Source organism: Tasmannia lanceolata, unplaced genomic scaffold (genome assembly GCF_043159265.1).
Source record: "Tasmannia lanceolata isolate RefF3 unplaced genomic scaffold, GAP_Taslan_0.1 ptg000003l, whole genome shotgun sequence".
In the NCBI taxonomy this organism is placed as follows: domain Eukaryota; kingdom Viridiplantae; phylum Streptophyta; class Magnoliopsida; order Canellales; family Winteraceae; genus Tasmannia; species Tasmannia lanceolata.
The window spans coordinates 58,963,052-58,979,461 of NW_027518680.1; the positions used below are offsets into that span (position 1 = coordinate 58,963,052).

Sequence of the window (16,410 nt, forward strand, 5' to 3'; positions counted from 1 at the left end):
TTTTTTTGTTCCGGCCATTTCGGTTTAATTTCGGGAATTTCGGTTTAATTTTGAGAATTTCCGTCAAATTTTGGGAATTTCGGTCTAATTTCAAGAATTTTGGTCAAAATTTCGGGGAAATAAAGACATGAATGGAAAACGATATCATATAGATTTTGTTTCAGTGGGGATGGAAATGGAAATATTTCGGTCATTTTGGGGAAATTTAAAACCATGCCACCAACAAGATTGAGAATTTGCTTTTTAATGGAGAACCTTTATTAGAAACCTTGACCAAGCGATGTTCAAGGGCTACACCCAAACAAAATCAAAAGATGCAAGTACAATCACCCTCAAGGGGAAAGTGATCAAAATCCTATCTCTCCACTCTGGATCGATCCAGCTGATACGCCTCACTATTAGCTGTGTGGAGGACATGCAAAAACGACTGGGAACTTTGTTCGTGATTCGGAACAAGCATGTAGTGCCTGCCTTTTCCTATATTCTAAATCATTTTCTAGTACTTTTTTTTAAATCATAAATTTTTCAAGGAGTGATAATAATTCAATTCGATTTCAGAATAATGATTCTTATTATTTATTTGTACAAGCAAAATATCTCAGCTGACATTCATTCCATTTTCCAAACACAATCACTATATGCTGTCGCATTTTGCTTTAGTTACAACTTACATCAGTTTGACAATAGATAAGCGTTTTCTTTTTACATTAGAAATGGGTTCTGATTCTTCATTTATGGGTTACCTGATTACCATCTAGGAGTCCCTTGGCAGGTGCTGAAGCATCAATGCCCATGTTTTACCATCAGGTTTAAGCCCGCTGTTGCGCATTCGCTTGTACAGCTTCTTTGCCAATGTGGTTCGACCTCGTAGGCACATGCCATGGATAAGTGCATTATAAAGAGATGCATCTGGCGTGACATACTGCAAAAATAAATAAAAAATTATAAGATAGAAAAACAAATTCATGGGTACCAATTTGTGTGGGTGTGGTGGGCATAAACACATACAAGGGGGTGACCCATCCACTCCAAAACAATCATATTATGTTGACCATCTATATTAGGAGCACAACACAGAATACAGAGAAATTAATGCTAATGATTGCCTATTATGGAATACAGAAATTGTAATCACGTCAAGCGACAACTTGTCTCCTGTGTGCAGTTGTAATCTGCCAATTTTGTGGTATCAATAAAAGTTACTGTTCTGAGAGCTTCTTTATCTATTCTATAGTTGCATGAATATTCTACTCCCAGTTACTCAACATCCCACTCCATAATAATGAGTTGCAGACACTATTTTTTTTTAAGAAGGTTTTTCATTTGTAACTTTTATTGAATCAAGGGTGTGGGAAATTATTATTTAGTTCCCTTTATATTTTCAGCGGTTTAATCTTTGAGAATTTTCAACATTTCATCTCACTTGAATTTTCAATTGTTATGATGAGTTGCAGACACTATTGGGTTTCAAACTAGCGTACTTTCTACTTTTTGCTACCTCGCCCTCGTTTTTAGTAATCCATATCCTTCTGTCAAAGTTTTACAACAAGAGGCATCAATAAACTAAACCTTTTGATATTTGATATCTACAATATGTTAACTCCCCAAAATCAAGAAATGAACAATTGAGTGAACAATTTTTTGGAACAGTAATGGAATTTTAACAAACAAAAGAACAGCAAGAAGCAAAGCTAGCAGACTCAATTGTGGGTATGTGAAAGATTTGGCTCAGAATTTAGGAAACAAGAATAGCTGATAGGAATGTGAAAGATTTGGCTCAGAATTTAGGAAACAAGAATAGCTGATAGGATGTCCAGATGCTTTCTACTTATCATAGAGGGAAAACTAAAAATATGTAGATAATGTAACATGTCAAGAAATGGAAACTTACATCAAGGATTTCCTCCGCTTCAGCCCATAGAGATCCCCAAACGCAAGATCTTATCAATGACAAATAAGTGAACGTGTCTGGGTTGCGTTTCTGATGGATCATATGTTTGTAGACTTGCAAAGCAACTTGTGGCTTCCTTGCAGCCTCGCAGGCACCAATAACATGATTATACGACACAGTCGAAATTGGAATTCCACTTGCTTCCATATGCCACAAAAGTTGCAAGGATCGATCCCATAAACCAAGCCTCTGACATGACATTAGAGTCACATTATAATGATGAGCATTCAAATCAGAGCTTTTCTCCCTTCTAATGCTCTCAAAAAGTTGAAGGACATCGGCATATCGATTTCCCCTATACAGGGCACTAAGCAATGCATTCCATGTATAAACATCAGCTACATGACGTGAAGATTTCATTAGATTATAAATTCTAAATGCAAGATCAACTTCCCCAGCTTTCCCAAGACAATTGATCAATGCATTATATGCAATAGCATTTGGCTTCAGCCCACCATCCAACATAAGTTGGAAAACATCAAGTGCCAAAGCCCACTTTCCCCCTCTTTTGCACATGCACCAATTATAGCTTTCATCACATCCTCACATGGTTTTAGTTTATTCTGAACCATTTCTTGAAAAGCATCAAGTGCCAATTCAGTCTGACCACATCGTACGAATGTACTGATCAACACTCGATAAGTTACCATTGTTCCACAATAACCATCCTCCTTAAGTTTTCTCCACAGCCCCTCCATTTGAACCCAATTATTTGCTTTTCCACAAACTGCTATCATTGTGTTGTAAACAACAGCATCAAAACTCCTCTTCAACGTTCGTTCCCCTTCCAATTCTACAAACATTTTCAAAGCGGAATCACAACCCTGAGCACTTGCAACTGCTTTGAGGATCAAGCTATATGTATGACCTGTAACTGTTTCCTTCTCCTTCATTATATCAAACACTTTCAATGCATTATTGAGAGACCCATTTCGCAAAAGACACGAAAGGAGAGAATTACAAGCATGTATACTGGGTCGAAGACCCGACGCCTCAATTGACATATACAATTCTAATGCACTCCTAACCTTGTTTGATCTGCTTAGTGTCAACATCCTTTTTGATAATACCTCTTCATCCCTTTCCTCTAAAAAATGAAGCTTGGTATCAAAAGCACATAAAGTTCCCTCTAGAATAGGACAAGATGGGCCAATTCTATGTTCTAATCTTTGTTCATCAGCACTCATATTAAGTTTTTCTTCTTTCTCTTGAACTGAATTGTTGAGTTCCTCTTCTTCACAAACCAACCCAGATTCAAAACCAACAACCTTGACAAAATTACCCTTTTTTCTTGCAGACCCAAATCCACATTTCACTGCTTTAATTTGCAGTGGCAGGATTCCAGTCCAATTACCATATTTCTCTAAGTCATTATTTACAGCAGTTTTTCTACTTGTTTTTCTTCTGGCTGAACTAAAATCTAGGTTACAGTATAAAGCTCCTACGAGTTTTTTATTTTTGTGATTTCTTAAGTGGTGCGGGGAGGGAAACCCATTTGGTGTGATGGAAATTGAGGAGGAACTCCTTAATACTTGTATCATAATTTCAAACCAAAAGGAGAAAGTAATAAAATATGAAAACTCAACGTTAGAACAGTAAGAGAAAGACTAATCTTGGAAAAGAGAGCTCAATATCAGTGACCAGTTGAAGGGGTCTTCCAAACTCAAAAACCCAGAAAATTTGGATTTAAACAATTGAGGGGGAAGCCCCCCTTTATTAAATAACTTACAATCTTAGACCATGAAGCAAATTAAGGCTTGAAACATGAAGAAATAAGAGAGTTTTAGATGAATGGAAGAAAACCCACATCACTTGGGAAACCTAATAGCTTGAAACCCGTGAAGAAATATGTGATTTCGTCCTCATGAAAGAAAACCCACATCAGTTGAAGCATTACAGAGTATTTTAACACATGGGAAAAATGCTGAAAGAAAAGGGTGAGTGATTTTTATCGATAGATATTCACAGGAGCAGATTTTGTCATTTGATTTATTCATCTGAGGTGGCTCCTCTCAAATGCAACAGCCCATATGCGAAATGCCTTGTGCGATGACTTACTTGATAACCCCCATTTCATCCCTCTCTAACAATTTTCAAATGATGGCTTGGTGAATGGGATTCCTACAAATGATCAAATCTGAAAGAGGGATCAGTAAACCTCTCCAAAACCAGGCCCTGTGTTCTGGATTTTGAAATCAAACGTAAATTTGAGTCAAATAATCAGTTTGACTCACAATCAGTTCTCAAAATCCAAAATAAACAGGGCCTAAATCCTTACCGGTCAAGGTCATGTCCACCAAATATCTCAAGACTTTACACATTTCTTAAAGTGAAACAATAAGCAAGAGACTCTCGGGTGGATGCATCCCGCATCCCTTTCTTCAAGAAAGTGAATTCATCAGAACCGATAGAATAGATAGTAAAATACAAAGAGAATATTAGATATGCTGGGCCCTTCAAAGCTAAAGGAGATACTTTAAATTCCTCACCCACACGGCCACACTTACACCTTGATAATAGTTCCCAACAGGGTATCCCCCACCCCAACTATCCGGGTGGCGATGTTTCTGGATTGCCGAAATCAGGAATCAGAATCGACATCTTATTCTGATTTTCCTGTAAATAGAATGAGTCTGAGTCTGACTACAGACAATCGCTGTTGGAATTGAATCCTAGCCATAAAGAATGGGTCGAACATGAGATGTGTATAACCAGACCATTGATCTAAGGTACCCAATGACGCGAACATGTAAAAAGAACATCCAGCAGCAAGATTAAGGCATACGGAGAGCACATAAATTTGGGTTTCCAAATTTTCATCTTGAACTACCAATAAAACTGATGAATCATAACAATTGAAAATTCAAGTGAGATGAAATGTTGTAAATTCACTAAGGGCCCGTTTGGATACCCCTTGGATTTGGATTTGGAGGGGAATTTGGATTTCCAAAATCCATGGATTTGAAATCAAGAATTTTAAAATTCACAAATTTATAAATAATTACGTTTGGATGACCACGTATAGATTTGGATTTCAAATCTAAATTAATTTTTTTTGTTTGGATGTTCTTTGGATTTGAATTTGAAATCTAACAAAACCAAAAAGCCCTAAAATACTTGACATAGGGGCATTTCAGCCATTTTCCATGATCCAGTGGTATTCTAGTCATTTTACGGGGGTATTTTGATCATTTTTTATGTCATAAGGGTGGTTTAGTCATTTTCCTTGACTCAGGGTATTTGGTCATTTTCACCCGATATAGGTGTATTCCGGTCATTTTGCATGACCCGGGGGTTATTCTAGTCATTTTACCTAATATGACGTATTTTTATCATTTTTATCTCATGAGGGTATTTTTAGTCATTTTAGTCATTTTTCGTGAGCCATAGGTCATTTTAACTTGATATAGAGGTATTTCGATAATTTTCCATGATCTTGGGGTATTTTAGACAGTTTACCCTATATGAGGTTATTTTGATCATTTTTATGTCATAAGGGTATTTTAGTCATTTTGTACGACTCGGGGGTATTTTGTCATTTTTACCTGGTTTAGGGGTATTTTTAGTCATTTTACCTAATATAGCGTATTTTTATCAATTTTATCTCATGATGGTATCTTTAGTCATTTTTTATGAGCCATGGGTTATTTTTACTTGATCTAGGGATATTTTAGTAATTTTCCATGATATTGGGGATTCTAGTCATTTCACCTTGTATGAGGTTATTTTGATCATTTTTATGTCATAAGGGTATTTTAGTCATTTTGCACAACTCAGGGGTATTTTGTCATTTTTACCTGTATAGGGGTATTTCGGTCATTTTGCCTGACTCGGGGTTTTCTAGTCATTTTACATAATACGATGTATTTTGTTCAGTTTTTAATGTCATGTGGATACTTAAGTCATTTAACACTTCTCTGGTAAATTTTGGTCATTTTAACCCCTTACGGGTGAGATTTAAATTTATAAATAACCTCTCGCAGAATGGGTTTATAAATCCAAAAAATTACACTAACATGAGGAATTTGTAAATCTTGTGGATTTCACTCAAATCCAAATTCAGATGTCATAAAGGCTTGCCAAACGCCGAATTTGGATTTAAAAATCCAAATTCACCTCCAAATTCAAATCCAATGGGTATCCAAACGGGCCCTAATTAAAAAGGCAGTAGTAGCTGTGGAGAATCATAAAAGAGAACTGTAAAATTGAAACTAGTAACAATGAAATTGCTGAGATAAAATTCTCAAAGATTAAACCGCTGAAATTCTGAAAATATAAAGGGAACTAAATAATAATTTTCCACACCCTTGATTCAATACAAGTTACAAATGAAAATGAAAAAAAAATATATAAAATAAAGTGAAATGGGCAGATAACATCATAGGAAAATTACAAATGAAAAAGAAAGAAAACGTTATAAAATAAAGGGAAATGATATTCCCAAACTCTCGATTCAATTAATTGTAACATTAAAATTAATACTAAGCAAAAACTTAGGGGAGTGATAAATCGACCCCCATATATCTTAATTCGACTCCCCATGTGTCTTTCTCTCTCCTCTGTGTTAGAGAGAGAAAGAGGAGAGGGAAAAACAGACGACACATGGGGGGTCGATTAATCATTGCCCAAAACTTAATGCATTACGAAGAAGAAGATATACAATAAGGCCCTGTTTGGATTCCATGAATTTTCTGAAAAAGTTTGGAAAAGAATAGGTTTGAAAAGAACAAATCCACAAGAAATGTTTTTCTTGCAATGCAAACAGGGCCTAAAGGGAAATGATATTCCTAAAATAAATTGTATCATTTGTGGACCCCGATCCGAGGACGGTGCCGAGGGACACGAGATCCCTCCTGCAATCCTCTAGATCTCCACAACGTGAAGGAGAGCTCTACTAAGGAACTCTCGAAACGGATGCCACCCTCACAGCATAGCATGAGTGGCGATATAAAAGGAAAGAGATACATCTTGATCCGGAGCCAGAGCTCGAAACCAAGATAGATCTAAAAATAACTCAGAGTCGCCATCCATGGATGCGCCATGGAACCAAAACAAATGCTCTGTTTGCAATGGAAAACCAGAGATACTAAAGGTCCGTGCCTGGTGACGAATGGAGAAGGTCCGAAGAGCGCCCCCAATTCGCCCGAGTGCGAACACTTGGTCTCTTATGCCATTTATTATTAACCTCGAAGAGTTTTGGGCAAAAATCATGTGAAATGGGAACAATCCTCAGGAGTCATCTACCTAAGCATGCATTTCCTGAGGATAAAGATAATAAAAAACACATATAAAATAAAATGAAAGATGTGTCGCCTAATGACAACTAGGTTATGAGTGACATGCCTAACAGGTGTCTAAGTTCTGATGTGCAAACACATGCAAGCTATAGCTAAAGGTACAGGATCAGTACAAGAAAGTAAGAAAGCACATCAAAACATATAATAACAATACAACAAATCCTAAGACTCTAAATTATTAGCCCGAGTCCTCGGATGGTCTGGTATTCATCCAAAGAAGCCTACGTATCCCCGCCTCCACGAGAATCAAGGCAACGTAGTTCTTCGCGTCTATTCTAAGCTAGGATGCCTAAGACACCTAGACCTCGATCTTAGACTCGATCTAAAAGACCGGACTAGTTATTAAAGCTTCTTGAACGATTATTTAAATTCCAAATGGATTGTAGATTTTAAGACACCCTATATGTCCTAGCTAAATGCAGGTTAGCCCTAAGCTAATGCAGGTGGTTCCTACAACCTATGTGTAACTAGGCTGTATTTCCTAAGGAAAACAAAGGGTTGACTAATGCATCCTATTCTAGTCATCAGTCGGCGATGTGAATCGCCCACTGACCGGACGGAGGCGTTCCTATAGCTCTAGGACAAACTCCTAACTCTAACACAAACACACAACAAGCACACAACAAAAGACAAACTCCTAACTCTAAAACTCTCTATCTAGGACAAAGTCCTAACTCTAGAGGAAGATCTTTTCGAAAAACAATATTTTGGAAGATTTTTATATTTTTTAAAAGGGTTAAAAGATTTATTTACAAAGTTTGGCTGGACTTGGGATATGTATCCCAAGCTGCACTACGTACCTCGTGAAAGAGGATCAAGCCAACGTAGTTCGAAACGAACTCTCAAACTACGCTATAAACTCAACACTTTAGATTTTTTTAAAGGTTTTTGATGTTTTCACCCTTTTGGTCAAAGACCGGAGGGAAAATACAAAACAACAACTTAGGGACGAACCCTAGAGTTAAAAGGATAAACTAGGCTCTAATAATACCATTATAAGAGCAAATGAGTCCAAGACTCTCTAATAGCAGTAACTGACGAATAAATGAGTCAAAGACTCTCTAATAAAAGCAACCGAAGGATAAAAGAGTTAAAGACTCTTCAAAAGAGAGCAAATGAGGGATACAAGAGTCAAAGACTCTTCAAAGAGAGCAACTGAGGGATACGAGAGTCAAAGACTCTTCAAAAGGAGCAACTGAGAGATACAAGAGTCAAAGACTCTTCAAAAGGAGCAACTGAGAGATACAAGAGTCAAAGACTCTTCAAAAGGAGCAACTGAGAGATACAAGAGTCAAAGACTCTTCAAAAGAGATGGAAACACGAGTCAAAGACTCCACTAACAACAACACAAGGATAGACTCCACTGATAACAACATCACACAAACAAATGAGTCAAAGACTCTCTAAAAGAAATGGAAACACGAGTCAAAGACTCCAATAACACCAATTAAAGGATAGATGAGTCAAAGACTCTCTAAAAGAAAAGGAAACATGAGTCAGAGACTCCACTAATACCAACTAAAGGATCGATGAGTCAAAGACTATCTAAAAGAAAAGGAAACACGAGTCAAAGACTCCACTGACACCAACTAAAGGATAAATGAGTCAGAGACTCCCTAAAAGAAAAGGAACATGAGTCAAAGACTCCACTAACACCAACTAAAAGATAAATGAATCAAAGACTCTCTAGAAAAACCAATAAGAGAAAGATTGAGTCGAAAACTCTTTAATAACACCACCTGAAAGACAAATGAGTCAAAGACTCTCCTATAACACCACCGAAAAGGCAAATGAATCAAAGACTCTCCTATAACACCACCTAAAAGGCGAATGAGTCAAAGACTCTCTAATAACACTATCTAAAAGATAAATGAGTCAAAGACTCTCTAATCAAGGCTGACTCCTATGCGAATGGAATATCGACTAAGGAGAAGCTTACAAGCAAAAGGAATAAGAGACCTTGTGCATATTTGGCAAAGGTAAAACACCCAGCCGGGCCGGACAGCTACCTAGCCCTAGGGTGCAACAAATGTGCAACCCAATACCCATAAGGGTAGGGGTATGCTGCCAAGCCGAGCAGGGTGTTCTCCCAAAACCAAACGACGCACAAAGAGGAGGTTTAGCAAGAGAAATGAGACTGGGCAAGTCTCCTATATACAAAGGAGGGGTATGCTACTTAGACTGAGCAAGTCCCCTAAGGATGGGCTTGGGCTAGCGCCTTCATCGCCCTCGCAATGAGAGGGGATTCTAGTATCTAAGGAAAATTTAACAGAAATCTATAAGACTGTGTTAGTCTATCAAAAAGAGAAGAAAAGGCTACCAGATAATCTCAAATTTCCATTCAATTATTATAAAAACAAATCAAGTATTAGCAAAGTATGATTTACAACTAAAGAGTGCACAATCTGTAGCAATCATAAAATGATTAACCACATTAATTAGTCCAGACCAGCCGCTGGATAGCCTAATAAAGCAAAAAACAATATCAAACACTTCTATGCCCAAACACAAACACCACCCCAATATGGGGATGAAATCAGATGATGCTAAAGTAATCATCTGATATCATAATACACATGATAATATTTCTAATCCCGCCTTGAAATCAGACAGTACTCATGTCGATAATATCGAATAGAGCAGTCATCTGATCTCCTTCTTCCCTAAACAATATAAAATAAAAAGGAAGGAATATAATAAACTTCTAGATAGTCTCACATGAATAATTCATTTATCACCATCTTCCAACCTAACTCAAATGCTTAATATAAGAAGAATATTAGATTTTCAATATATTCAATGATATTCCCCATTTGTAAAAAAAATTTAGTGCATAACAAGGGGCATGAAACAGGAACTTATGCTATGTCAAACAAACACTTGTGTTGTGCCACAATACACTTCTTTAATGTTCTACCTGATTCATTTATTTAACACAATAGCATCCTAAACTAGTGAAAGATCGAACCAGTGAACAATCAAATAGATCAGTGAAAATGAATCAGTGAAGTGTATATCAACCAGTGAAACTGAACCAGTAGAAATGAACTAGTGAAAATGAACTAGATTCTGTGCTAAACAGTGAGGGTGAAATGTGGACAAATCTGTGTAAAAGAGTGGAGCTGAAAATAGACAGATTTTAGTGCATAAAGGGGCCAACATATGTGCAGGTTTTAATGCCAACAGGGGCTGATACAGGAACATACAATTCAACCATGGTCATTTCATTTCAGCACAATGCTCATATGATTAATCAACTATGGCTATTCTCAGACCTTTATAATTACATCTACTCACTTTGTCCTTAAATTGCTTAGAATTTTCACAAAGTTATTGAAAATACAAGGCAAGCTTATGACTTTGACCCATGCTATGACATTCTGATGAAAAGATACTTGAAGAATATTTACATCAAAACTATATATATCATTTACATAAGCCATAAGACTTAAGAAAATCCGATGGATAATATTATCAGTATCAACAACCATGCCACCTAACTAGAATATCCAAGCTTCTGCCTTAACTTAGCTCAAATATGCATATCCAGAATCAAAATGATAAAAGAAATAACACTAAACACTTCATCTGAGGTCTGCAATGTTTGGGTAAACACATCAAAATCATAAAATTAGAACAGGCCGGGGGGGTGAAGAATCAACCTACTTGAAGCTTCATATAAACAAATAAGTGAACTACCACCAAAATGAGTATCCATATTCTGACACTGTATGCTCTAAATACAACTACAAATAAGACCCTGAATACTAAAAAATTTTTAGCTATAAGCCAGATACTCATATTCACATTAGCAAGGTTAATATACCAAGATTAGGACAAAATCTTAAAACGAGTCATCTCTAGGCAGACATCAAGAACCAAAGAAAAATCAAGATGTAATAATAATCAAATGCTATAACCCGATGAGCGAGATGAACAAGGAATTTTAAGAAATTAGAAGCCATGACAACATTTTCAAAACCATAAGAAGCATTAATCAAAAGAAAAGTACCTGCAAAAATGGATCCACTTATCTGAACACCAAGCAGATTCGAGCTTCTTCTTTTCTTACTCTAATCCCATTCTTCACTGCACCTTAGAATCAACAAATCTCAAGTTTCGGTCATATCAGAGCTTGAGAAAGCCAGCGGAAAGAGCTGATCTCTTCAATTCTTGTAAAATATACTAATTCAAATCCTCGGAATTTTCAAGAACTAAATTCCTTCGCCGACGATGGCCGGCGAAGTGGCCGAAAAAAATGGAGTTTGATCGGGAAGATGATCGGAGACTAGTAAGATCCACCGGAGTTGCAACCGGAGAAGATGAATCAACCGAAAAAAGTGAGATCACCGGAGCAGATGGAGGTTGCCGGAGACGAAGGAGTGGAGTTGGAGCACGGCCGGAAGATTAGAGAAGATCGTAGAGGGATTGGAGCAGAAAAAGTTGCCGAAAAAGGATCAAAGAGGGTGGATCGATGATCGGAGAGATTGCCGGAGAAGGATCTTTGCCGGAGGAGAATCGGAGAGATCCCCGGAGGAAGAAAAGGTTGGGGATCGATCTCTCTTTCTTCTCTTCTCTACCTCTCCCTCTGCTAGGATATTTTTGGGCGAAAAAATCCGATTCTTCCTCTCTGCTTCTCACGAAAATGGGGTTTTGAGGGAGGAGATGGGCGCGGATAGCAGCTTGGGAGGTGGCTGAGAGAGAGGTTTTCTCACCGGAGAAGATGGTGGGGGAAGAGGTGGAGGGGATGAAAGTATCAGAAAAGGGGAGATGGATTAGAGTTTTGAACCTAGGGTTTGAGAGATATGAAAATGAAAATCAAGTTATGGTGGATCAGATGATTGAAGGGGAAGAGATCAATAGTGGTTGGAGGTAGCTTGGTGGCGGGTCACCGGAGGAGGTTGAAGGGAGGGTGATTGGCCGACGGCTCTGTGGTGGTGGCGATGGGTAAAGCTCGGCTGGGTTTTGGGGTTGAAGAAAACAAAGGGGTTTGGGATATTGGGTTTTAGAGAAGAAGATGATGGTAGATGGATTGAGGAGGGTGGAAGTGGTGGCTGAGAGAGGGGGGTTGATGGAGGCGGTGGCGGCCGGTCGGTGGGTGGCTTACCGGAGGTGGAGACGATGCTCTTTCTCCCTCTGGTTTTGCTATGCGGCTGCCCTCCTCTCCCTTTCTTTTTCTTTTTTTTTAAAACCCTAGTTTGTTTGGTATTTATAAGGAAAATGATAAATTCTCACACCCACTACTTCGTGGACAGCCCCCTCTGCAGATAGCTCACCCCCCCTTATACATTCGAACCACGCCTCTTTCCTGGCTCGCCCTATCTGCCATTTCTCGGCAGATTTTGCTGAAACATTACGGGGACCTCGGTGGGACCCTAAGCCACCCCAGGGTTTAATTTATGATCCCAACTCACTGATTTGACGAGGTTAAGCATAAAACATGGAGGTGCAGGGCACAGTCAAAATGGGGTGTCTACATCATTAAAACTAGTAACTGAAGCAAAAACTAATGCAATAGAAAGATAAAAAGTTCTAAACGAAAGAGGGAAGTGATCCTAAAAAATGAGTTTGGGAAGTAATCTATTGAAATCTCACTGAAAACATTGGAAACAAGTCCTAAAAAGGAGTCTGGGAAGTGAACTTTTGAAATTTCACTTGACAATACTAAAGAAAGTTTCTCATTTGCGCTGCTCATATTTACCACATTCTAGTGCCATGAAACTCTAAATTTCACTCCAATAACATTTTCTTTGCAGTAAAAATACCATGTATTCTGCAATATCAAGTTCCCTTTTTTTCTTCTCCATCCAGGCAAAAGAAATTTCATCAAAATACAAAACTCACCATTTGAGTGCTTCATCTGAGTGCGCTGATCAGGTTTAAAATCAGCAGGCCAAACCACAATTTCATTAAATGACAGTCAGAATACAAAACTTACGGATGCTCAGTTTCTTTAATTTACAGGTTCAATCTACAACAGGTGCGGCAGGGAGAGACTGATGTGGTGTACACTATTGAATCTGAAGGTCCGATGCAACACTCGAATACAGAACACCGCACTTTTAGACTCATGTTGTGTACACTGCTGAATCTGAAGGTCTGTTCACCTCTGTGCTTTTATTCCTAAATAGAGGAATCTCCATGTGCTTCAGTTTTGGAATCTGTGGTATTTTCTAGTTTTCTTGCAATTTATTATTTTCGGATCTTTTTTCCCTCTGGGCTTTTTCTAGTTTTCTTTTAATATGCTTTTGATTTACCATATGTTTGCATTCTGCATTATAGTTGCAACGAGTACAGAAGAGAATCAGTGACTGGAAGATCGTAATTCAGGTGAGGGAAGCTGCAATTGAGTTGTTGGGTAGTCTTGGATATGACCCCAACTAGGGTACAAGGCCTGTAAACATGTGATCCAACAGCACGTTGAGAACGAGTTGGCCAATGGCATTTTGAGAGGAGAGTTCAAGGATGAGGACACCATTTACATAGACACGGAGATCACTGCATTCTCCAATGGCCAACACCCCCAACAAAAGCTGGTGTTCAAGAAATTGAATTCGGTTTCTGATGCAACGGCTGAAGAAGATCAGAGAGCCTTCTCAGAGAGTCTTTGATCTTGTTATTTTCCATCATAGGCTACGTATAAAGCTCTGATAAAAGGTATCCACCTCATAGAAATTACTCTCACAACTTCGAATAAAATATCTTGTTCTTATCTTCTATCAAATCAAAAATATGTGTAGAAATGTTTTTACCCTATTGAGTAGAAAATGATAGAAAATAGATCTATATACAAATCAAATCGTAACATGTTCTTTCATTGTGTATGTGCTCTTCCCATATGAGTGTGATTGAGATTTGATAAGTAGAAAATTATTGTCATATACAACCCAACTGCGGCAGGAGTTTCAGTTTAGAGAGATCTATTGAGAAAGAGAAATTAAGGTGGTTAGAGAAAACTGAGGGCTTCACGGTAATTAGTTTTCATCATCTCTGCATTCTATATCTTTTGTGCCCTTGAATGAGTTTGAAATGTACAAGAAAATATTTTTCTACAGAAGAAGCTGTAATGATTTTCTGCTTAAGCAGATCCAATCAGCATATATAAGATTCTCTTATTTGAGTGATTTTGCAATTTGCCGGAAGAATACTCGCATTTTCTGTTGGAAAAGAATTGGGTTATACTGAAAATTTGTGTTGTCATTTCCCCACCTTTGAAGTTGTTGATTTTTACTGTAGTCCCGTGTGTTGCTTTGTTAAGAAGGTGCCTGCTGCCTTAAAATCTCATCATTATCATTATCATCTTCTGCATCATTATCATTATCATCTCTTTCTGTATTGTCTTGTTCTTCTCCTGCCGCAATATTTGGCCCTGCAAGAATATTTTCAGGAAAAATGGAAAGAGGAATGTTGAACTTCTCATGGTTCTCTCTATTATTAGGATATAGTTGTCTCAAAGAGAAAATAAAAAAGAACAAAATTGGACATTCTTATTTGATTAGTCTAAGGAAATTACAGATTTATTTTGATTCTGGATAGGATTAGAAGTAGAAAGCCTAAGGAAGTTACAGAAATTCTAATTTGATAAGTCTAAGGAATTTACAGAGTTATTTTGATTCTGCATACGATTATAATGGTTATGTTTTTTCTCTGTAGTGTTTTATTTAAACCCCTCTTGTCAAGAACAATTCTTACGATTTCGGGCTCTCTGCACTGATTAGGTTGAAATGCAGATTGAACCATGAAAATGGTCTGTTACTCTATAATCTTCAATGCTTCTCATTTTCTGCTTTCTAGAGCGAAACGAGCAGAATAGAATCGTGAGGAGCTATTTTATATAAAAAATTAATCAGCAGTTTTAGCCATGTGAAATTAAAGATTTGGAGAAATGGGTATAACCGACCAGGTTTGGTAATTGCCGTTCCCTGGCATTTTCTGATTTTTTTTTTCATTCTATGCAGGTGTAAAAGTGGGATTTGGGCATGTAGCTCAATGGTTGAGGCTTTGTTTCCCAACCTTAGAGATAATCCCAGCTTTCCTATAAAAAAAGTGAAAGTGTGCAGACTGAAGGGTTAAAGAACCTAAACTTAGTCGTGTTTGAAGAAGGTTAATGAACCTAAACTTAGTCATGTTTTGTGCAGGAACAAAGATGGCATTGCCCTAAGAACTTAAATTTTGCATACAAATTGATCCTATCCATGATTGAATTTTCTGGGTTACCCTATCGAGTTGGAGAAAGGTCACTAAATGTTTAGAGAGATGATTCCCCCTCTGCCGCACCCTGCAACAGTGCGGTAGGGAGAGGCTGATGTGGTGTACACTGTTGAATCTGAAGGTCCGATGCATCACTCGGATACAGAGCACCGCGCTTTTAGGCTCATGTTGTGTACACTGGTGGATCTGAAGCTCCGTTCACCTCTATGCTTTTATTCCTGAATAGAGGAATCTCCATGTGCTTCGGTTTTGGAATCTGTGGTATTTTCTAGTTTTCTTACAATTTATTACTATTGGATCTTTTTTCCCTCTGGGCTTTTCTAGTTTTCTTTTAATATGCTTTTGATTTAACATATGTTTGTTTTCTTCATTACGGTTGCAACGAGTACAGAGGAGAATCAATGACCAAAAGATAGTAATTCGGGTGAGGGAAGCTGCAATGGAGCTGTTGGGTAGCTTGGATATGTCCCCAACTATGGTACGAGGCCTGTAAAATGTTTGATCCAGCAACACGTTGAGAACGAGTTGGCCAAGGGCATTTTGAGAGGGGAGTTTACGGACGAGGACACCATTTACATAGACACGGAGGTCACTATATTCTCCAATGGCCAACTCCCCAAACAAAAGCTGGTGTTCAAGAAAATGAATTCGATTTTTGATGCAACGGCTGAAGAAGATCAGAGAGCCTTCTCAGAGAGTCTTTGATCTTGTTATTTTCCATCATAGGCTACATATAAAGCTCTGATAAAAGGTATCCACCTCATAGAAATTACTCTCACATCTTTGTATACAACATGTTGTTCTTTTGTTGTATCAAATAGGAAATCTGTGTAGAAATGTTTCTGCCCTATTGAGTAGAAAATGACAGAAAATAGATCTATATACAAATCAAGTCATATCACGTTCTTTCATTGTGTATGTGCTCTTCTTATCCGACTGTGATTGAGATTT

General features: G+C 37.8%; 1 pseudogene across 1 annotated transcript; it reads right to left on the bottom strand.

Moving 5' to 3' along the window:
* Positions 1–552: 552 nt before the first annotated feature.
* LOC143863693 (pentatricopeptide repeat-containing protein At3g29290-like) lies at positions 553–3,980 on the bottom strand (annotated as a pseudogene). Its single transcript, XR_013240944.1, has 2 exons — positions 1,892–3,980; positions 553–922 (listed from the first exon to the last, which is right to left on the bottom strand). The product of XR_013240944.1 is annotated as a pentatricopeptide repeat-containing protein At3g29290-like (transcript).
* Between the last annotated feature and the right edge of the window lie 12,430 nt (positions 3,981–16,410).